We start from the raw sequence: 24,713 nt of genomic DNA on the forward strand, positions 1-24,713 counted from the left end.
AATCAATTCATTAAATAAAGAATGAATGGAAGAAAATTATGATCACAGATATTCTACAAACAGAAAAGAAAGTGAAATGACAGTTCTTATGTGTCCTCTGAATATTTTCATGAGGAAACTATATTAATATTTAATGCATGTATTACCTTTTTCAGCCAGCTCTAATTTAAGTGAATTTCATTCTCTGTGAAATGTCTGCTAATAGAATACTAATGCCACTAATAGTTGCTTGCCATACTTGGAGAGGCGGGAGTTAATATTACCGACGTCTGTGTCTAAAGATGTTATTCTTAACACTGAATTAGAGAATGTTGTAACCATGTAAATTTATAAACTAGCACAATAGAAATGGAAGCAGTATGTCAGAGAGCTATTTAATCTATCTACATAAATACATAACCTCACAGATGGCAAACAACCTCAGATTTGAGAAACAGACTGTGAGCAATACTGATACTAGAGAGAAGCATGTCTCTCAAATGGCAAAAGCTGGGGTGTCTAACAGCAAAGTCAATACACCATGTTTCTAATTAGCCTGAATTGCCAAAGACCTGCCTTAAACTGCCAGCTTCTCTTCCCAGGTCTGTGATCCTCTCTGTGGTGGAAGGCGCCCTTCCCTCCCTCGGGACACTCCAGCTTGTGTTCTCCACGGCTCCTGAGCAGCACTGTCAAGGGTCTCCAGCCTGGTGAGCAGAGCTGGGGAACCTTCCTCAATGTGGGCTGTTCCTGAGGACACCCAGCTCTCCTCCTTTCAGAGTTGGCACTCCTGAGGCTTTGCTGACTCAGGCATTCAGGATTGATGGTAGAATGGAAACCCCAGAAGCTTCAATGTTATCAACCATGTCCAACCCCCTCCGCATGCAGCAGTGAGTCTCTTCTAGCTCCAAATGGGTTTCTGCTGGTAGGTTCAGTACTTGAACTGGGAAGGAATATCACAGTCTGGCTGACCAACACAAAGTTGCCAGAATCTGCTCTAAAGCACAGAAAGGGGGTTTTGCAATTGACATGATCTACCATTCTCCCAAACTTATGCATTTCAGGGAGTGTATGGACTCAGGATGATGCTACATTTGGATTCCTTCATGTGGGAGTATATCCTTGGAAAGCAATAATCCCTATCTCACAGGCAAGCATAAATGTTGCCTACAACTTGAATACTGGAGGATTTCAGCATTTTCTTAACTTCACCTTACTCTAATGCTATTCAAGCATGGGAATGTAAGAAGTCAATGCAGTGAGGGTTGATCCTGGTGCCTGAATATCAGATGGGATGACAGTACTAAGCTTTCCTTTTGCTGCTATGTACAACTGATCCTAAGTCTGAAGAGGAACTGGATTATATACGGAGCCACTTTTGTTTGCAGCAGGTTAGATTTACAGAAGGCACCTGTACAAATTCCACAGAACATTAGTACATCCTCAAGGTTTTTCCTCTCTTCCTCAGTCTAAACACTAGAAAACTGCTTTAGAATTGAGAGATGTATTTATAGTATTGTCCTGTTTAAGCATATCTACTTTACCTAGATCAGATAAAATCCAGATATGAATATGAAAGTGGGAAGTAGTTCTTTGGTACTTCCCAAATGCTCCTGCTGAGCAGCATTCTCTCAATAGAGGTCCCAGGCTACACCAGGCATCAAGGTGGCCCTTTCTCTCCTTCCCCAGCACTCTAAGGAAGCAGATGGCAGGATATTTGCAAACAGCTTGCTGGCACCTAGAGGAAGATCCAGCCCTCACAGGGCTTTTGGCAAAATCCCTCCTTGACCCAGCATCTGGTAAAGGTCTGACCCTCACCGGACATGCCAGCAATGAGATGGGAGTGGGCTCTTGTGAGACTCAGATTCTTTGAGCCACATGGTGCTTGTGGAACTGGGATCCATTTCTGTGTTTTGTCCTGTATCCCCACCAATATCACCTGTGCTGCTGGCACAGCATGACCCAGGCTGGTGCTGCAGCTGTATTGCAGGGCAGTGTCAGCTCTTTCCCCATGAGAGCTGAGTGGCAGCCCGTGCCTGGGTCAGAGGGGTATTTAGAGGCTGAATCAGTAATGGATCCTCACTGCAAAACTGGTGTTTAATGGCTTTGATCTGCTGCTTCTTGATTTTATCCCAGGTCCTCGATGGAAGTTCTCATGTGTAAGTGAGCCCTGCTAATCCATCCTGTCCATACCCGATGGGTGCTGGTGAGGAAAGGAGCATAAACATGGCTGGATAGCAGTGACAGATGTCCAGGCAGCGGGGTGGCAGCTGGCTGCTTGTGAGGGATTAATAAGAATGGCTGCAAGGAGATCTGAGGCTTGTCACACTCATAGATGTAGGAAAGGCGAGGCTTTCTGCACAATGCTTTGGTGGATGACACAGAGCACTTCGTAGTGTTAGGGCATTGCTCATAAGATCTGAGCCTTTCTCTCCCCTCTTCTGGAGCACATGAAATGCTCTGCAGCAAGCAGGAAAACAAGTTAGGTCATTGACCTTTCCCATGACCTTGACACAAATTCCAGTTTCCATTGACCAGCAGACCGCCTACTTGAATGGGACCTGTCCTATCCCCTTTCTCACCATGCCTCACCCATTTCAAAGTGGCAGAAACAGAATACAAAATCAAAGTTCAGATATAAAGAAAGATTGTTTAATAGCAGAATCCTCTTGGGGCCTCTATGTCTTCCTAATTTAAGGAAACTAAGTTATTTCGTTCTAATTCTGATATTTAGCAATGTTGACAGCACTAATACATTGTAGATGTTTCAGATCATACTGTTAAACTGGCTGACTTTTACAATTTCATCTGAAAAAAGACAGATGCCATAAACTGTGAGGCTGATAGGTAATGACAATTGTGGCTGCATTTAAATGCAAAGTGCATTTCAATCCTTCTTGTGCTGCACTCTAGTAAGAGAGCACTCAAACCTTTTCCCAGCAAGCATTGTATCTTAACAGTTTGTTTTATGGGCCACCTCTTGTGTCATGGGACACCAACACAGATTGCTTCTACTCCCTTTTGGTTAAATACCACCAGTACAACAGCTACAGTTGTTTATATCAAGTTCTTTACAATAAAAAATGTATTTAAGTATGTCTTCTAAAGTTTATGGCTGTGCATGTACACAAACATTCAACTATGGCCACAGCTGTTTAGTAATTTAGACTGGGCCTGCAAGAACCAGAGCACAGGCAGCTATGCAGGCAGCAGCTTTTTGGAATCTTCTCAGTTGCAGACTTCTGCAGTCTTTTGCAACTGAGACATCTCCTGCAGCTCCCCCTCTAGTTCTAGGCCGAGAGTAGATATATGTTTAGAGGATTTTTCCCAGGAGTAGGTATAAAGCCAGTGCTAATGAGGGGATAAAACCCCTTTAGTTCCACTTCCCCAATGAATCCGTGCTTTTGCAGGTTTCCCCAGACATCACACCAGTGACTGCTGCCTCACCAGGAAGAGAGCACGAAAGGAACTGGAAGTGTGGTGTAAGACCATTAATTGCTGAAAAAAAAATTGTAGCTAATCATGATGCAGTTTAATCAACAGAGGAGTAGGGTCCAACCCCATGTGCATAGGCACAGCTTTCAACACACTTTAGACTACTAGTTGGTTTTGGAACACAATTTGAACGTGTGACAACCAAGAAAAGGTGTTTGCCAAAGCATTCATCTCAAGCCTAATTTGGTGTCCTGTAAGTCAATAATGAATTCTTGAATTTCTGTCAAATGAAGCAAAGTTAAGCCAATGCTAAACAGTTTTTAAAAACTCACCCAAAATTCTTGCCTAGTGATTCAATACCTGTTAAGGATCTGCTTGCATAAATTCACAAGTGATGCAGGGGATTACATGGGACTGCTCTCTCCACACAAACAGGATGGAGTGGTTTATGAGCAGTCAGCCAAACTGACACATCCCTCATCTTTTTACAATTAGGTATTCAAGTGTGAATTCAAGTGTGTGCTCCGCACAGCTATAAGCCATTACCCACATATTTTTTGCAGAGGGAAAGAAAATAAACATTTTTTGCTATTAGGTGACTTTTCTTCTTTATGAAGACATCTTTCTTCTTAAGCTTTGCAACTTTAAAGACAAAAGAAGGTTCTAGTTCACAGAAAAGCTATGTGCATTGTTTAAGATTATTCTGAAAGTTACTCAGTATTTTGTTGTTCTAAATAATTATGCCAGCTGCAAGCTATTAAGATCAAATATGTGATCCTATCCCAAGAAGAAGGCTAGTGTCCTAAAAAGGGAGATGTGCCAAAGTCTACATCAGCTGAAATAGGGATTTTAGTTTTGCTCCTCAATTTTATAAGGAAAGTGTCCATATACAGTCCTGGCAGAAAGACAGACAGGTGAGGAAGGTTGATACACACATGATCAGTCATGGAATTCTGGATGAACTGCATGTGTGTGGGGTTTTTTTGGGTTGGTTTTTTCTTTTTTTTTTTTTTTTTTTTAAGTAACAGGAAAGAAAAAAACTTGATTAGGAGAATGTTGGAAATCAGACAAGCAACTTTTTACAGAAGGGTTGACAACTTTTCTAAATTACTTCAGTAGAAATCATCATAGCTATTAATATTCAATACCTAAGTGAGAGATCTTTAGCAATAAACAGAGAATACAGAAGGAGGTACTTGTGTGTTTAAAGCAGAAATTACTTATCTGTCTGTAAGGTGTCCTTGGGAACCTGTGCACTACTCCTTGGTGACCAAGGTTTCATTTTCTCATCTGTGAATCTACCCTGACATTTTCACACCAAAGGAGAGCTGCATTTCTTGCTCAGTGTTTGAGCGCCTCCTCCCTCCTTGGCCCCGGGCTGGAGCTGCTTGTCAGAAGGGCACTGTGAGCTGGCTCTGCCTCACTGGCTCTCCAGACACACCAGAAGGAGGGCTCTGGTTTTAAGCTCCCAACCCTTTTTCAATAAGCAGCAGAAGTTTGCTGCCATTCAGCAAGGGTGCTTCCCTCAGCCTTCCCCTCTGCCACCATTGTGCCATGCATGCTTGTAAACATTTTCAATCATCATAGCCATAAAGAAGCAAACCTTTATAGTAACAAAATACTTATTTGTCTCCTTAAGTGCTTGTCTGTAATTCAGTTTAATGATGCTGCACTTTCTTGTGGTCTTTCATTGCCTAGAGGGTACTTTGTATTGATTAAGTCATTGTGTAGGTCTCAGTAAAAAACAACCACATAAAATGCAGACTGGAAGAGGAAAATCCTTCTTCAGGTGGAAAACCTCGTATATCAGAGTAATGAAACTTTTGATTTGGACAAGCATTTAGAAAAAATGCGAAAAGAAAGAAATGTAGTGCTTAAATAGAAACCTTCCTGAAGAGGGTAGTGAAATACCCAATCAGTCTAAGGTTTTCTCTCCTTTCTTAAACTGGTCATTCTCATCACAGATCATGAAATACTTCTCTCTATGCACTGTGTCGAGTTCCAGTGAGAGATACAATTCTACTGGGTTTGCATGGTCAGTTTTTCGCAGCAGGGGAGCTACAGGGGCAGCTTCTGTGAGAAGCTGCTGGAAGCTCCCCCCATGACCAGCAGAGCCAGTGCCAGCCAGCTTCAGGATGGACCTGCCCTTGGCCAAGGCCAAGCCAATCATGAGTGATGGTAACCCCTCTGTGATAACACGTTAGATGTAATTGTGGCCAGAGGACAGCAGACTGATAACATGCTAGAGAAACAGCTCTACAGACCTCAAGGTCAGTGCAGAAGGAGGGGCAGGAGACGTTCCAGGCTCTGGAGCTCAGATTCCCCTGCAGCCCCAGGTGCAGCCCATGGTGAGGCAGCTGCGCCCCTGCAGCCCATGGAGGGCACAGGGGTGCAGAGATCCACCTCCAGCCCCTGGAGGAACCCCATGCTGGAGCAGGGGCATGACTGAGAGGAGACTGTGAACCCATGAGATGCTTGTGCAGGCTCCTGCTAGGGATCTGCAGAGCCATGGAGAGAGGGCTCACACTGGAGCAGGTTTCCTGGTAGGAATTCCTGTGGGGGATCTAGGCTGGAGCAGGCTGTACCTGAAGGACTGGGCCCTATGGAAGAGTGACCCACATTGGAGCAGTTTGTGAAAACTGCTGCCCATGGGATGGACTCATAGTGGAAAAGTTCACGGAGAAATATCTCCTGGGGGAGGGACCCCATGCTGGAGCAGGGACTCTTCTCCCTGAGCAGCATCAGGAACAACAGGCAATGAACAGACCATAACACCCATTCCCTATCTCCCTGTGCCACTGCGGGAGGAGGAGAGCTCGCGAAGGAGGTAGGGGCAGGGGAAGGTGTTTTGGGTTTTTTTTTGTGTTACACTGTCTTTCAAGTCCTTTACAGGACAATGCTCTCCACTAAAAATCAGTGGCAACTTCAGTTTTCCCTTTTTTTTGATGGTGATTTCTTGAAACAAGCTGCAACAGACAAATAAAAATATTCTTTACACCATGTTGATGTCCTCTTCTTATATCACTGTCAGCCCATAACTTTCCAATTTTTGCAAGTTAATGTAAAACATCAGCTTCTAGCGGTCTCTATTTTTTGCCTCTCTGAGGCAGAAATTGTTTTGCAAGACACTACATCCTATGTAGAAACTCAGGAACTGCTGAAATGTTCAGATAAGAACTTCATCCAGCACAATAGCAGCATGTGGGTCTTAAACCTGGGCTTTGGGGTCTCTAGACTGAAATGCTAATATAGAGCTACTCCCAAGCTGAGTACTGGTTCTCAAGTGAGAACTAAAGCCTCCCTTTTCAATTCCATCTCTCTTTAATTTCCCTGTGTTCACACACTCTCGTGAGCAGCCTCAAAGCAGTAATAACCAAGAGACTTCCTAAGTATTTCTCACTAGAAAATAGCATTTTGTGCTGTTTTGCAGCTCTCATGTTATTAACCACCTGATTGGCAGAAATTGAAAAATGGTATTTAGGATTCCTTTTGGACAAAGCCTAAGTTACTGATTCCTTACGCACTAATGAGATGTATGTGCTTTTTGTGCAGCACACAGCTACAGACAAGCAAAGCTAATTTTTATGGCCATGCCATTTTATAACCAACATCCGTGTGCAACACTCATCATATGGTAATATTCATGAAGGACCAGAAAACAGGCAAAATAAGACCTACGATTTGAATGATGTTGGAAATAACTCTATAGATGGTTTCCCCAGAACAGCCATCTAGCACTAATTGCCTGAGCCATACAAGAGGAAATATAGTCTTGATTGAAGGCCTGGAATTCTCTTTTTCAGAAGACGCATGGGCCTGGAAACATATTTGTGTTCCTAACTGTAAGCACGAGAATAATCCCATTAGAGACATTTTGTGACTGGTTTTATGCTTGAAGCTAAAATTGCAGTAAGTGTTTAGAGGATCTGTGCCTAAGGCGTACGTCAATATTGAAAGAAAAAAGTGGTTAATACACATCAGATTTTCTTTCTTTCTTTTTTTCCCCCTAAAAATGATACCATTTTTTATCTTTTCCTGCAAATTGAATGAATGGAAAACTCAGTTTTGTTTTTAATAAATAAATCATAATTCTTCTGCTGTTTTATACTATTTTTTATACTTTTTTCAGTGAAATTGCTAGAACTGGGAATTTCTCCCCATGTATTTTTTTGTCATTTTCACAGAGGCCTGGTGAGGAGGAATAAGTGCTGTAAAAAACTGTTGCAGGCTGTTACATTAAAAAATTTAATTTCAGTAGCAGACTTTGCTTCTTTGTCAGCTATTTACAGACATCTAAGTCAAACATATTTATAGCAAACAATTTAATCAATTAAAAAGATTCCCTAAATAAAAAGTACATTTGTAAGTGTTCTAGAATTTTCGAGTTGTGTCTTTGAGAAGCAATGCTTCTATTCAAGCAACTAGAAATAAACATAATATTCATATAAAAATATCTCATGGAACATTAATACTACAGCACTGGTACTAGTGCTTGAAATAATTTATGGCAAATAAACAGCACTTCAGGCATTTTCTTTGGCAGTCTTTAATAAACTATGAACTCCAGGTTTACTACAAGTCCTCACAGCTGATGTATAATACTACATGATCTTGTAGCTCATCCAGAGGAGAGTAAGAAGGTTTCCCCACTCCAGTCTCTTGAGCTGAATCACTGACTCTGACCCACAGGGCTGCTCTCTGGTGTATGTAGGTTTACTGAGGAATCAACAACCGTATAACCAAACATTCAGTGTGTTTTCCAGATTTTAAGAATGTCACCCTCTGTAATTTGAAGCTAAAAATCATAACCAAGATTAACATTTCACTCCAAAGGAGATAGCATGGGTACATAAATTGACAAAAGAATTCAAATAATCTCATGTAACCTATGTAGATAACTGAGACAGTAGACACAACTTCTCTGGTGACATTTTCTGTTCACACTTAGGACTTGGATCCTGTGCAGTACAAGAAATGCCATTTTCTTTACAGTGTCTGCCTCCTATGCAGGATTCACAGACTAAGTAATTACATTTTGCTGCCTGGTGCACTGCCTGGTGGTGGTGGCTGCTGAAAACAGCACATTATACTAAAAATATATCAGCCTGAGAGAGTAGCTACAGGATGTTTCCTAAAGCCTAGAGCAGAAATGTATCTACAAGTAGAGTCATTTGGAAGATTTTCTTCATTCAAGTCTTCCAAAAGAGATAATCACAGCGTGGCAGATGGAAACACAATTTTGCAGGGGTAAAGGGAGGGTAATAACTTAGGTAACTTGGTAGTTTCAACAACCCAGAAAAAGAAACAGCAATCCTATTGTAGAAGAACAAAGGAGAAGCTGAAAATTTGCATCTTTGTCATGCAAATCCATGACAATGCTGGTTTCTAGTCCTAAGTAATCAAGCTTTCATTGCAAACAATTTCTCTTACCTCCACTTAAAATAAATCCAGCCTCTAGGAACAAGTGATAAAGAAACACTGAGAACAACATAATCAATTGGCCCAGAGTGATTATGTTAGATGGCATGGTCTGTCTACATTACAAACCCTTACTTTCTGTAAATGCTACCAGGGATCTGTTAAATACTTAGACCCCTCCCTTACATTCTCAGGCACTATGAAATCTGGAGCTCACACTACTCACAGAAATGAGTCTCTTCAGTTGTTGAAAAATTATTTTGAAACTGTACACCAATTCCTGTATTGTCATCTGGGAATGCCAGGGCCCTCCTCTTAGCCTACATCCTACACGCTTTACTCTTAAAGCAAGTCCACCTGAACTGGCTGTAACTTGCACAGGGCTAGGGTTGTAGTAGGTCACAGCAGCACTGGGCTCACAGCCTATTAATGATGTTTCCATTATAAGATGTCTTACTTTTAATGAATAGGATTAACTGTGCTTTTTCCTGCCAAGAGTGAGCAAAACACAGATTTCTGACACCAAGGAACCATGGCTACTGCAGATGGTATCCCTGACCTTGAAGGATGATCACTGCTCCATCTGAGTGTCCCAGTCCACGCATAACCCATGGTGCCAGATGATTCCAGCTTGTCTTTGACTTAAGTTAAAGCTGTCAAGAGAAGAAGGCCTAAAGCTGAAGACAGCTGGTCCAAAGGGACTCCAACCCCTCTGTGAAAAATTAGTCTCTGCCTAAATAATCTTCATTATAATGCTCCAGGAGAGTTAGAGGACTCCATAAACATTGACATGCCTTCTGGGATAGAGACAGGTCACATCTTTGCCTGCTCAGAATACCAAAGAAAGTTCTTCACAATGTGTAATAGAACAGAGGTGAAGTTCACAAGGATTCCAGTATGAGTAAAACCACCATGGGCTATAAAATTCATTGGTGTTGCTGTGGCTCACAAAGTTCTTGATCTGTTTTTGGAGGCTGGCAGAATACATCACTGAAGTGTGCCTGCCTTGCTCTTAGTGGGGTTGTTGACCACTGTCAGAAATAGAAAATGGGCTAAAGAGGCCTTTTGTCTGGTTCAGATATTCTGATGCTCTTGTCATAAAAAAGCTGATTTGAGTATGGTTTTTAGAAGCACCAATCATCAAAACTGTGTCTAAAATCAGTGGCAATTTTGATGTTCAAATCATCAAAAAAAAAAGCCCTAAGTACTTTATTTATTGAGAATAACAACCAATTTTGAAATCAGCAACCATTCTGAATATTACCACTGTACATGGGATAGCATTCTCCTTGCACAGTTCTACTTTCCAGGAGCACCTTAGGAATATCCCATAACTTCTGTTCATAGGAAAGCTAACTAAATGCAGACTTAAGAAGCACTGGCATCTCTTGTGATGTTATCACAAACCCGACAGTATTTCATGTTCTCTTCAATGTCTAAAATCCTGGATTTATTATGAGAATTACAGATTAGATGTTTGAAAAGGTAGGCTTCTGGTTCTGTCTGCAGAGAAAGCTTGAAAATTAACTTTAAATTCCATAATCACAAGACAGCCACTTCTGAAATCTTTCTGTTAAAAAAAAAAAAAGGGAAAAAACCCCTGCTATGTACTTTTTGGGAGCCTAATTCAGAAATTGAATGCTTTGGTAATGCTTAACTTTAGCTTTGCATAATAGTCATGTTAATACCTAAATCCTGAAGTTTACCATATGAAATTGGCAGGCTTACACATATTTTAGGGGCTTTAATTTCATGACTGATCAATATGAGTTTGCAGAGGCCATAAACACAATTCTTTCCTCACACGCTTTTTCTGGATCATGCCCCAATTGTTGCATTTCCACATGTGAAGTGAAGGAGGCAAACATTTATATTTAGAGCACATTCATATTCAGAGTGTGCTGAAACTGATGGGCCCCTATCAGCACTGCTGGACTTCTGTATCAGCACTGCATTGAGAGCTCTGGCATTGGGTCCAGTGCATCTGCAGCTTCTCTAACTGAGAAGGACAAATATTTTGTTTCTTCCAGATTGAAATATAAACTGTGGTTGACCCTTGCTGGCAGAAATGAGAAAAATTGATTTAGAAAGGAGAATACAGAGATTTAAACCTTGCTCTCAGGTTTTACTGCAGCTGCCCTGATGTTTACTGTTAGCTCTCACTCCGTAGCTCCTTCTCAGCTGGCCATGGACAAGTGGCAAAGTTGTCCCAGGTCATACACCTTCCTGACAGGAGGGCAGCCAGTGCCTGGCACTGAATAACATCAGGAGCCTCTGTCCCAAGCCAGGCTTGCCTGATCTCCTGGGTTGGATTCCCTCATAGTCCTCCTTAAGTCTGCTTCCTTGGATTGGCAGGGGGAGAGAGACAAGTACTGCAGGGTCTGCCCAGTAGCCACCACTGAGTTCAGAGTGCTGTTGTTAGGGCTGCAGACAGGAGTTTGTTGGATCCCTTTGTGATGCTCTGCTAAGGTTTCTTCTGCCTCCCCATCTGCAGAACTCCTGCAGAACCTTGCTTTTCCTGGAGCTCCCCAGCTATGCCCTGCAGTCCAGAGGCTGTGATGTTTAGTATTTGTATTGCTGGGAGAGAAAGAGAAAAATTTCATGTCCTGCTTTCTTGAGATAGGAAGTAAGTATAACCAAGCACTTTTTCTTTGACACTTGCTTAAGGCTACAGCAGAAGGGATGACATGAATATGATCCTCTGAGCATAGGAGTGGAGAGTGGTGCCTGGTGACCCACAGGTATCTCATTTAGCTGAAAAATTGTCTCTGGAAACAATGCTGCATGTTGTTTTCTCTGTCTGTTGAAAGCAGATGGCTTGAAAGGTTCTATCACGGGGGATTTGCTGTAGAGTTCACCCAGCTGCATCCATACTTTTTGCAGCTTAACAGAAATACAGTCTCCAAAGGGTGAATAATAAAGAAGACTGAAAAGAAACCTGAGTGTTTGTGTTTTATAGCTTGAGCTGTGACCAGAAGGAGTTACCCTCCTTGGGTGCCTCTCTTGGAAACTGAGTAACAAGAGGCAGTTCCTGATCACTGCAAGCCACCAGCTCCAGCTCTGAGCCACCACAAACCCTGGAAGCAGGCCATGCAGAGCTGGGACTGTGCTGCCCTTCCCCACCTGCCCATGGGAGCACCACCATGGACACAACTCTAGAACTTGCATATTCTTCATCCCAAAACCAGATTTTTTAGTAGACACCATGCAAAATTTTTCTCTCACCAATATTCAAGTTTTTTTTCCTACCTTCCCCTTCCACTTCAATAGATACTAATGACAGTTTGTCAGATTAAGAAAAGAGAAAGAAATGGCAGAACACTATTGAAACTCATCTCCAGCATGACTGAATGGTAGAATATTTAGCTTTTGGTAACTGCTTATTGGTACCTAAAAAGTGGCTTTCATCCAAAATATAGCCCTGTGCTATCCCCAGCAGAAAACTAATATCCCATCTAATATTCACTTGTTTTTCATGGAGAAAATGAAAAGTCTGCACTAAACTTTCCTGTTTTAAGGAGTCTGTAAAGCAAGACAGTGCAGTCTGCACAAATAGTTTTGGTGTTTTGTCAACAAAAATTTGAGGGGGTGGAGAAGGAAAAGGGTGGAGGAACCTCCCGATCCTCAAGCACTCCTAGATACCAGAAGTTCCTGACAAACCTTAAATGGAGCTTAGTAGGGAAGAACACAAAAAATCCTCTGTAAATAAGTGTAATTCATATTAAAAAAAAAATCTGGTAACTTCAATGTCATGCTTTCTGAGATGTACAATACATAGTGACCAAAAGATTGTATGTTTATCTGCACCCCAGCTAGCTAAAATTGAAATGAAGTGGGCTTGAAAAGAAAGGTTATATAAACAAATAATTGAGAAATACCATTATAAACAACATCTGGTATTTGCATGCATAATAGAACGTTTGATTTACCAGTCTCATTCCCTTTCTGGAACATGGGGTTCACTTGTCTTTGGGGCTTGGGGAGAAATCTACCAGCCCTACAGATAACTTCATCAAAACTCTGCAACAGGCCCATTGCTATGAACCAGTTAAGAAGGTAATTCTAGAAGCCCAAGTTTGTTTCCGTAGCTACATAACATTACACAAACATTTTGGTTACAATTTTGTGGCAATGGTTTCACAGTTATTTGATTAAACTGCAGGGCTGTTCTGCTTGGAGCCTGGGAGTGTCTGATATCAGTGAAAGCTCTTTAGAAGTGCTACAATTTAAAATTATAGCTTACCCTGTTTGAAGGGATATTTTTAGTCTATTTATTCAGAGTATAAATATAGTTCTGTACATCACTGGTTTAATGTCTCTCTTGCACTGGTCAGAAAGACACTTTACCCAGCACCAGACAAAGGTCAACAAATGGGTATCTTTTTTTTCCCCTTCCTTTCTTTTTTTGTAAAGCTGCATTAAGGGCTTTAGAAAGCAAAGCATCTTGTAAGCAAAGGCTGCACGTCTAACCCCTTTACTGCAGTGACCTACTTATAAGAAATACTCCTATTGAAAGGGCCTTTTTCCAAGACCTAGCATTTCAAACAAAAACATATCTACAATTAGCTGCAAAGAGTTTAAGGGATCCCTGAGCAAAAATAATCGAAAGAATAAAAGGCGAGAGAAGGGAAATGGTGATGAATCACCACGCAGTCAGAAGCAGTGATGTAGTGCATATTTCTATGAATGGCCATTCTCTGGCTTTATTATCAACAGCTCCACGAGTTTTTTATTTCTGATTATTTGTTTGGGTGTCAGGGGGACTTTTGTGCCTGAAAACCCCTGGAAACCAAAGTTTTATGTACATACAAAAGGCACAGTAGTGACAGTGCAGGCAGCCACATCTCTGCTCAGCTGTTGCCCTTGCCCTTGACCTAAAGGGACCCTCCTTTCCACACAACCACCCAGCAGCACATATTTGGTTTCTGTGTTAATGTAGCTCTGGGCTTTTCTTGAGCTGGGCTTGCCCATTGTGCTGAACTGTGACAAATTCTTCACAGAGCAGTAGGGTTGGGTTGATTTCAGGCTTGATGTGTGCTGGGGAGATGGGGGAAGAGGTAGAATTTCCTCTAATAATGGCCTCTCCTAAACACGTTGTTCTTCCAGCTGGAGCATACCTTAGTCTTACTGTAATTTACAGAACTGGGCACACAGAAAAGACCACAAAAGTAGGCTGTGCAGTTCACATCTCAGTGGAGTTCCCACCAGAAAAAATCCACAAGAGCAGAATCACTTTTGTGTGGTGTTTCTCAGCATCTCATTTGGGAGGCACAAATTCTTAGCCTCTTTCATATCATGAACTGGGCAATGACATGTGTTCAGGGGGGCAAACTCCCTTTCTGGAGTCAGAGAAGACAGTTAAGTCTTTTGAGGTGACTGCCAAGGAGCAAAGGAGCTTGGCTGTCCAGGATCCGAGAAAAGGCAGAGAGGTTTCTGCATATGTGAAAAAAGTCTTGTGACCAGGAGGCACAACACAGGCACACAGATGTACACTGCCCTGAGAAACTTGTGTTATTTCTAAGGACACATTTATCAAAGTATATAATAGCTATTTGGCCACAACCTATTGTTCACATCTTTTCAAGATGTAACTTTTGAGATAATTTATTTGTTGCTTACAATAAATCAGCAATTGGTCTGAGATGGAGCAAGGTTTCAGTGAGGAATACTGTTCTCATGATTTTTTCTAGGTTTAACTATATATTAGGAAGATTTTTCCCCCCATTAGGAAGATGCTCCAGAGAGGCAGGAGACCTTGCAAGACATTTCAGTCCTGTTCACTGTAAGTCTGGGCATATGTCATGATCCTAGTATGTCTCAGTTATTCACAAAAAGTGTCTGGTGAATCTTCCAGTCTCATCTCTGCAATCTGAGATTACACTCTTAACATTGAGTGTAATCTGTAAAACTATCTACCACACAGACAGTGGTGTCACTAAATAGCACAATTACAAAAAAGAAAACAAAATCTAATTAATTAATCCTCAATTCATTACCTGACCTTTTTTTTTTCCCCCTTCCTTTCTTTACTCTCCCCATTTCAGAAAATGGAGATTTCAACTTTCTCGGGACGATTAAAATGCAAGGAAGGCTGTGGAGCAGTGCTCTCCTCCCCAGGCTGCAGCGCAGGGGCTGCACTCGCCTGCTGTGTGGAATACTTATCCACGCCAAGGGAGCTCCTCCCGCAGAACAAAGGTGGAATGCGCAGGCGGGAGCGGCCGGGGCACCGCCGAAAACCAGGGGCTGCTCCTGTGCGGCAGATGAAAGATAAATCCAGTCTCCATTGCAGGCGGAATAATGGAGTGACGTAAGTGGTTTTCCTGCTGATTTTCATCCCACCCCAAAGAAACCTTTGGAAAAAATGCCCAAATGCTCAGCATACAGAATAAAAATATTGGGGAATTTGCTTGAGAGTCCAGTGAGGTACACTGGAGCCCCAGAACAACACGGTAACTTCTGTGCTGGGTGTGTAGTTTCTATCCCCTGAGCACTCTAAATACAATTTGCAGTATCTGCAGGCTGGGACGGGACTCCCCTGAACACTGCAGTTCTCACCACACAAAACCTGCGAGCTTCAATGTGCAAACAGCCCTTTCTGAATTCTGCTCATGAAAGCTGGGTGGGTTTCACTGTGATCTCAGCCACCAGCTATCCTTTTCCATTTCTTTGTGAATTATTATGGACAAAATAAGAAATATGTACTTTAATCTGGACTTTTACAAGTCTTTATGATCTACGTTGTTCAGTTGGAGAAGTAAAACTTGCTAGCTCCTTCCCCAAGTTAACTTATATATTTTTTTTAATTGCTGCTAAATTAAACACAAATTATCCATTATTATTTTATATACTTTGGAGTTTTAGGACTACATACAGTAATCTGTAGCCTACTGCCCCTAGAAAAATGCCATTTCCTATTCATGGAGCAGAAATACAATAGACAGGCAACAATGTGATTGCTGCATAACACATCACCTACCCCACAGCAATGACTGCACCTGGAAAATGTTTATTATAGCCAGAAAGACAGCCCTCCCTGTAGATATTTTAGATGTGACTCATGATAATGACTAATAGAAAGTTACTTTACTCATAAATCTGCCTTGTCCCTAAGCCATCTGTTATTCTTGTTCTTACAAAAGACAAAACAATTTAGCAGAATGTTTTTACACAGATATAATATATTTGCATGATTGACTCTCCATTGCTGCTGGAAAAGCAAGCCATTATATCATGAGAGTATAGTATAGGAATTCCTTTCTGGATAACATTTTTGCAATGGCAGCTCCAGGTGAGCCATCTAGAGGCAAAACCAAGATTTTCTTAAGAATTCTCCACACTAGCAGTGTAATGAATTCCTCTCAAATAAATGTCCTCAAAAACTCTAAGCATCATATGTACCAAAGGGTAAGATTGCCATCTGTTAAATTCATAAACCTCTTACATGCTTTAATTTCCTGCATGCTCATATCATGAGTTTAACAGTTTCCTCTGCTTTTAAAAATAATTTCTGAGAGTGGTTTGGATTGCTTTATGCTAATGTAGTATCAAGAAAAGCTTATTAATTATAATAAATAATATACCAATTAAAGGAGAGATTGTAGAGTTACAATAACTTGGAGTCTCTTCCTCCTCTTGACTCAGTGTGACACTGGAAAATTCTCTTAACTGGAGTCAGTTTTACCACCCATAATGTACGGCTCATGATTTTACCAGCTTTGTAAAGCACTTTATGATCTTTGACTGAAATACTAAAACACTACAATAAAGATACATGCACAGTAAATACAATGCATGGCCACATTTTGCCTTTACTTCCCTCTTGTTTAATCCCATTAAAACCAGAACTACATGGTGCATAAATCAGAGCAGAGCAAACAGCCCTCTTTGCACTTAGCAGTAGCAGCATCACAACACAGCTTATGAAACGGGGATAAAAGTCACCAATCTAAAACACAGCTGGGCTTATCTTAGAATAGGGGTGCACCTGGTGCACCCTGTGGGAGAGTTTAGAGTGGGTAGTAATGAAGGCTGATTTACTATTAAAATTGCTAAATTATTTTGAAAACGTTTCAATTCACACAAATGTTCCCAGTACCATCTAACTCTACTGAAATATGAGTTGTGTTTGACAATGTTCTGGCTAAAGCAGTGCAGCCAAAAGCCTGACCTCCACCACAGGACCAGCACTCAAGCTGATTACAGGGTGCAGGTCAACAGGGCTGCCCAGGCTGTTGAGTGGGAGGTGTAGCTTCTGCCCCAGGGACTCAGAGTCCCAAATCAAACTGAGACTACCCTGATTTAGAAATTGCTGGTGTCCAGTGCAGCCACTACGACACCAGATACTAAAAGTAGATACATATGCTCTGCCTTTGTACAGAAATTGCAATGGGAAGCAGAAGTGAAAAACCTCACTTAGCGGCTTTATTCCAAGCCCACACATGGGTATCTTTGCTACACACAAAGTCACCCTTGGGGTCTGGAAGAGTCCTCTCTGGGCTACCAGCAAGGCCTCAATGACTGTGTTAAAAAAATCTGTATGAAGCCTAGGATGTAATCTGTCTATCATTGAACTTTTCCTGGTAGTACAAAACACGAAACCTACAGCATGTGTCAGACTGGACACGCACTGCCTTGAGTACTGCTGTGTGAGGCTGGTCTCCCAAGGGTGCAGGTTGTCATGGCTGGGAGCTTTGGGAGGCAAGGAAGGAGGAAAATAAGGAACAGGCTGGTGAGTTCTTCCTTCCCCAAGTTCCCAGGGCATACTGGGATAGCCACTCCAGGAACACACTGTGTTCTTGTCAAAACAATAAACGGAGCAGACAGAGGCAAGGAGCCAGAGTGATGACTCTCACTGGGAGCTAGAATGAATCCAAAAATGTCCTATACTCTGGAAACACAAGCTTTTCATGTGGCATGACACTAGGCATGGAAGGGAGTGGTGAGGATGCACACACAAAGGTGAAAATCATTCTGTGAGAGCACACGGACTTCTGCCTGATTTTTTCCTGCACGAGCTGGTATTTCACAGGATCCTCTAGAGACAGAGCTGACCAAGTTCACAATCTCAGTATCTTGGCTATTGGGGTGTGATTTGAATGAGGAGATTGACCCCCATGCCTGATCCTCTCTGTACCTCTGGATTTGGTGAGCTGTGGGCAGCCCATGCCCTGGTTCACACCATGATCCAGGTGTGTGCTGCTCTCTTTTGTGTAAGGGTTGGACTCCAGTCTCCATTTGCTGCAGACAGCTGTGGTCTCCTGGGGCTTCCCTCTCTGACCTAACACCATAAAAGCTTCATAACATATTTGAACAGTTCTTCCACCTCTCTCTTTCGGGAATTACAGAGGATTTTGTTAACCATTTAAATAGTGCCAATAATTGCCTGATACCAGCTTCAAAATAATAAAATAATTCACTGATTTTTCACAGCTACCGGCAGGATAAGCCTCATGTATATATCACAGACACTTATTCAGACAGAATAAATAAATTCCATCCTACAGCTGTTTCCTAGGTAACTGAACCAGGACTACAGATACAGACTGCGCAGCTTAGAGTTGAAAAAACAAAATACACCATTTCTTTCTGTCTCCAAACTTTTGCTTTTGTGGGACTGCAAATATAATGGAAATGTTTCAAAAATGAAATATGTAACTGGAAAATATGCACCTATTCTCATATAGCCAAAACATGCAATTCTGAGAGTCCTGCAATATATCACTTCTCTAAACCAGTCTGAACAACCTTGTCTATTATTGGATTTCTGCCAGTGCCCAAAACCCCTGGGAAGCTCCAGGGAGCAGTCACCAGAAATTTTGTTGTTGTGTTTTTCAAATGTGAAATCCAGTCATCTTAGGCAAATAGGCTAAATGTGCAAGCTGAGAGGAAGTCAGCCCTGCACAAGGGACTGCTGAAATTTCTGGTGTCTTCCAGCAATGTAAGGGCTCCCTACCATTAACAAGGCAGAAAGTCCCAGTGGATGGTACCACCTTACAAGGTGTGAGCTCCACACAGCAAGGTGTGAGTAAAATTGTTCCTTAGAGAAACTGCACACCACAGACATGCTGCAGATCCTTCAATGCAATCAGATGCAATCAGATCCTTCAAAGCCTTATTTTGTCCATGAGTCAGAAGGATAAAAAAACCCCAACAAAACTAAACACCCATACTCTTTGTCAGGGAAAGCAGCAGGTGTAACTTTGCAAAGGCATTTGTTTTTTATACAACGCTATGGAACAGTATTTCTGCCTTATGAATTAACACATTTTTGTGGATGAGAATCACTCTAAATACCGCTCTAATGACAACATTCTGATAAATATGTAACTGAACTGTTTTGTTGCCTCTAGGACTACAGAAGGGCAAATATATTTAATCATCCTTAGAACTGAGGTGATCTAGTTTTCATCTCTTAAGTGAGCATGAAATACTCTGAAAAATCAATAAATGTAGTGATTTTAGTGTAAAAAATAAAAATAATAACTCCTTCAGTTGTTCTATTAAATATTTTCTTTAAAGGATGCAAAATGTGCATGCCAGCGTGGGGGAAGGAAACTCTTTAAGGAGTGACACCAAGACAAACTCCAATTCCTGTATAAAAGGATCAGAAAATAATAAATACCAGTGGGAAGAAGCAAAGTCTTCTGTTTTCATGATGAGTTAAATGCAATTTTTAGAAAAGGAACTTACAAAGAGTTCAAAACTTATAAAGAGTTCAAAAGCAACCTGCAGAATTAATACATCAGTGAATTACTAAATCTAGATAGTCTGCATGTGCCTATCCACCTCACCCAAGACTCGAGTTCGTAGACTGAACTTCAGGAAACGTGGCTTTTTGCTGAATTACATTTGTGGGGTCCTAATGAAGGCAGTGGGGTTTAAGAGGTCAAAGTCCATACAAAATGGAGTCAGCCAGTCCCTCTAGGAGTGTATAGAGCCCATAGGGCCAGAGCCTATCTCTTCAGCAGTCATTTGAATGTGTCGTGTTAAAGTCTATTGACTTCAGGGGATGAACTGTTAATGTACGCCTATGTAAGTGTAGCTGGAGTTAGATCACCCACAGCTCTATCCATCCCTGCAGCTGTGAAGCAGAGTCAAATCCTGGTGATATGGGTTCAGTGGTTCTGGTCCATTTCACTTCCATATGCAAATTCTTAATCTGCAGGGAAACGAGTTCCCATCTTCTTTGCTTCCCATTTCAACTCAACAACTCTGAAAATTGCTTAATCTGCCCCTTTGCTGTTCATTAGCAAAGAGGACTTGCAGTTGTAACTGTTCATGTACAGTTCCCAGTAAAGCAAAGAAAACAATTTTTCACCTGTACTTCAAATAGAACATCCTTAGATGACTGGAAAAAAAGCTTAGTTTTCCTGTTAGTTGGCTGGTCAGAAGCAAGAATTAAAACTGAACAGAAAGCACACTTTATTGCCAAAATTCAGATTCCATTTCAAAGCCACACACATTTGTCAAGCAAGAAAGCATTTAGTTGCTGTAGTCCCTTGCCTGAATGTACCTATTTTAAAATTTGATCACCTACATAAAACTAAGAATAGGATCATATCATTTCATTGGCTGCAAGTCATAACCTTTCCAGGTCCTGTGAATACATCAGGCAGTAAAACCCTGATGTTCCCATATATCACCTAGCTAGACACAACAGTCTCCTGGGGTGAAGCTCTTTAGTAAGCATAGCAGGTCCAGGATTTTGCAGCCCAGCCGGTTCAATCTTCCCCTGAGTAACAGAGAAGTGCTTGAGGGCCTGCCTAGGCACACAAATCACAGGAGTCTGGTGCTTTCTTTTTTGACACAGCTGGCCAGGCACCAGAACACAGCCTCTGTTACCTGTTGCCCTGGCACTGCAGGTACAAGGGTGCTTAAGTTACTCTGACTGGTTAAAAGGCTAGGGATGCCTCTCCTGAATAGAATGTCATTTGCCACAGAGAGCACCTGATGTGAACAGAAAGCTGCAGCCTGCCAGGGGAGTGCAGATGATCTCCAGGTGGATTGTCTCACATGCAAATCTGTCTCTGACTTCAGTTTTGCTTCTTTCTGCTGGACAGTCTTACTTACAAAGAGTTCAAAAGCAACCTACAGAATTAATACATCAGTGAATTACTAAATCTAGATAGTCTGAATGTGCAAATACAAAAGGGAATGTGAAAACAGACAAGAGAGCCCTGAGGAGTCAGAGTCAATGCCATGCTGATAATGAACTCCAAGGGAAGACTCTATTAATACTTTCTGATGAGCTTGCTCATCCACTTTATTGGAGCACAAGCTAAATGTAAAAGAAAGCTGTACCAGAGCTAAGCTTTAGAACAGAGATAAGACCATGATCAAAAGTAAAGCTCCATACACCCACTGAATTTTGTAATGCAAACTGCATACAACTTACAGGGGACAAAATAAAGCATGCCCATGACTTGGTTTATATTTTCCACTTAACCTTATTTCTCCCACAGCTGTAACTAATGTTATACTGCAGCACAACCAACTGCCTCCCAACTTGTACCAGACTGCTCCTATCTCAGGATTCATACTGGAAGCAACTCTTGTCTGAAGAAATCAAAACCTAAGAAGTTCACTACTATCCAGAAGAGCTGATGGAAAGATCAAAGGCAGCTTGACCCAACCTCTCCCTTTAAGTAATATGCAGCACTTGCAGAGGAAGATGTTTCCCATATTGTATACACTCTACTGTCTTTAGTACATCAGGATGTATTATAACATCAAGTTCAGTGCAGAGTCAAAAAGCATATAAGGAATTAAGGTTCATTCATACTCTCTCTTGATCAGCTCTATGAACCTGACAGGATTTTTGTCCTCTTGCAATTGGTTGCTTGTTAATTTTTTTTCTTTCATTCTCTTCTGGCTCTCATCTAACCTAGCAGAATTTTTTCTATGCAGTCTGACAGTGAATTGAAAATATGAATCAGAAGGAAGGAGTTTAGCTTTGTTAAGTTCACAAGCTGCACCTTTTATGCACATAGCACAAAATGTACACCATTTGAAAGGAAGCAAGCCCCAAGTAATTAACCTCAAATACTGTAATTATCAGTGTTGTTTTCTTTTTAATCTAGACTCCTAAGAAATCACTTCAGTTACTGTTTTGTTATTATGGAAACCACTTAATACAAAACACCTCAGGTTAGAAATGTTAATAGCAGATGAGCTTATGTGATCACAAAGTCTTGTAGTGATGGATCAATAAAGGGGTGGTGCAACTGGCAGGCAGCCATCAGCTCAGTAGTTTCTTCTTTATTTTAGAGCTATTTCTTGTAGATTATTAATATAAAATTAAAGGAAAGATGTTTTCCTTAGGTTTACTCAGTGAAGTTTTTCCTGACTGATATAAGATTGGTCACAAATACAGAAATACTCATAATTTCCCACTCCATAGCTAAAGCAAAATGTGCCCTTATTTTTCACTTCAGCATACGCTTTAACTTTGCAGGAATTAGAGGCAGTTGGCACACACCACTTTTCTCAGGTGACTGTGCTTCTCTTTGGCTCCTTTCCTCCTTTTTTCTTGGTATACTGCAAAGCCCACTATTAAGAAAAATTACATTTAAATGACCAGTGGCATTACCCAAACAGCCCTTACTTTGCTGAGAGTTCACTGAGCCAGACTTTCACATCTCTAAGGAAAAATAGTGGGATTTAGATACCACAAGCTCAATATCAACATTTTTCATATGAAAATAATAGAGACTGTTCTCTGGCTCAATTTCCACAGAGACATTGCTTTTTTGGCATGGATAGCTCAATACAATGAGCTATCTGTGCTTCTAGGACCACCTCAGAGCAGGTACTCTGCTGGACTTGCTGGTGTGTAGGCTTTCAGTTATAACTGAACTATGAAATGAAAAACAATAGAGAAACATTGGAGTCTGCTAAAAATACAGTTTACTGATAGCACAGAACATTATACAGGCAGAACATCATTGTTACACCCACATGAACCATAGTATCCTAATTATTAGATATCCTAATCCTTTGAAGTGTGAAAATAAAAAAAACCCACTCAATATTTGCTTCACAATGGCAAATCACACTTTGGCAGGATAGGAATTATTTTTTCCTAGGCCAAATTCTTATTTTTATGATATTCACAAGTATCTTCATGCTCTTATGGAGCTGAGCAAACATCCAATACACTCTGTAATGTTGCCAACACCTACTACTCTCTTTTACTGTTTAAAGATAGAGGAGAATGTATTGACGCCATCTTGGCAAAGGAGGGAGTCTTCAGCAACCACACAAGAAACCTCTCCATCCCTAGACACATATGCCCCAGGACTAGAAATGCCTTTCCCCCCTTACATTTTATAATCATTAATAGCAATCATTTAATTGATTTATTATAATGACAAGCAACCCTGACATCCAACCCATCAGGGAACTGCAGAAGCAATTAAAAATACAATCCTGGAGAAAGCATCATGAAACTGATACCATAAAATGAAATAAGTTATTAAACTTCCACTTAGAATTCTTATGAACCTATAAATATATAGTGAAGTATATTAAGTTTTTTCTTCCAAATGTAGATTCCTAGCACAGAAACATCTTGAAAAATAAGGTATGTTGTGAGAAACAAGGGACACAGGCTTCACTTCAGAGGTCTGAATAACCCATTGCAAAATAAATTATGCAAAAATATCTCACATGCTAACAATAAGAAATTTTTTGCTCTTAGGGATGACATATTCCCAAGATTTAGGATGCATGTTCTCACTTTAATTTTTTTTCAGAACCAGGGAGAATTGTATGGTAATTGCTGATTCCTCAATAAGAGTAATAGCAATATTGTTAACTGACTTTCCCTCCCAATTTCTGTTGATAATACAGTAATTTTTCCACCTCCAGGATTATATTACCTGCCAACACAACCCCAAATGGCTTGGAAAAGAAGGGAATTTTATTGCACTGCTTTAGGCCATGTCTACATTGGGTAGTTGTACCACTTTAACCATGGTTAGCTTACATTAAAGTAGCTGGTGTGTACATCAGACTGGTTTTCAAAGTGATTTAGTACCTCAGGCTACACTAAGCAGCCCTCCTTAGAGCAGACATTAATCCATTTTGCAGGAAGCCTGTTCCCTCTGGAGTTTTTATGGCCCTAGCTGCTCTGCTGCCACAAGTCCTTTACTCAGTAACCCTGTGCTAAGCTGCCTTGATATTTTTGTGTCTCCAGCGTGTTGATGCTGCCTTTGCTAGATGCATTTGCTGTTTAATTATCAGTAGCCCTACAGACATCAACACATCAAGCTTATCTATCTGCTCTAGGACACATGCACCCCTCTGGGTCCCTTCATGGCTCTGTGCTTGGTTCTCAGACCTGACTGCTCTTGCCAAAGACACTCAGCCTCACCACAGGAAGATATCCTGCAGTATAGATGTTTTCAGGGAATTGCTAGAACAGAAAGGCAAAAGCTTCACTCAAGGCTGAGTTAAAGTACAGGACTCTGGTAAAAGTGCTGTAAAACTAGAGGCCATGATGGAAACACAAGCAGAGCTCCTAAACATAAGGTGACAATTGTATTTTTGCACCCAGGCTATAGACAAAGCCAAAAAACCAACAGGGTACATGGTGCCTGCACTGTGATAAATACCCACAGTGGAAATGGCAGGCTCTGAGGACTCACTGAGGGTGCCCAGCACCCCATGCATGGCTGAGGTCTGAGCTGCAAGAGAGTTACAGGGTCGCTGAAACTATGCAGATGGGATAGGGGCAGAGAGAGCCCAGGAATGGCAGCCACAATGAAACACAAACTCCACAGCCATCTTATCACTACTGCTGGGATTTGCCAGTAGGTATAATGTGCTGTATTGTTACACAAGGGCCCTCGGGGTTTTCAAAGGGCTGGGTTTTTTTTTATTAG

General features: G+C 41.3%; 1 long non-coding RNA gene across 2 annotated transcripts in view; it reads right to left on the reverse strand.

Annotated features, from left to right (window-relative positions):
• LOC135278963 (uncharacterized) overlaps positions 1 to 24,713 on the reverse strand; it is an 81,661-nt gene that overhangs the window by 21,658 nt on the left and 35,290 nt on the right. Inside the window, exon 3 of one of the 2 annotated variants that reach the window (XR_010346337.1) lies at positions 929 to 2,436. The exons of the other annotated variant lie outside the window; for it this stretch is intronic. This is a non-coding gene — a long non-coding RNA (uncharacterized LOC135278963). Of the gene's footprint in view, positions 1 to 928; positions 2,437 to 24,713 lie in introns of those variants that run through there. 2 annotated transcript variants of the gene reach the window in all.

Source organism: Passer domesticus, chromosome 11 (genome assembly GCF_036417665.1).
Source record: "Passer domesticus isolate bPasDom1 chromosome 11, bPasDom1.hap1, whole genome shotgun sequence".
Classification (NCBI taxonomy): domain Eukaryota; kingdom Metazoa; phylum Chordata; class Aves; order Passeriformes; family Passeridae; genus Passer; species Passer domesticus.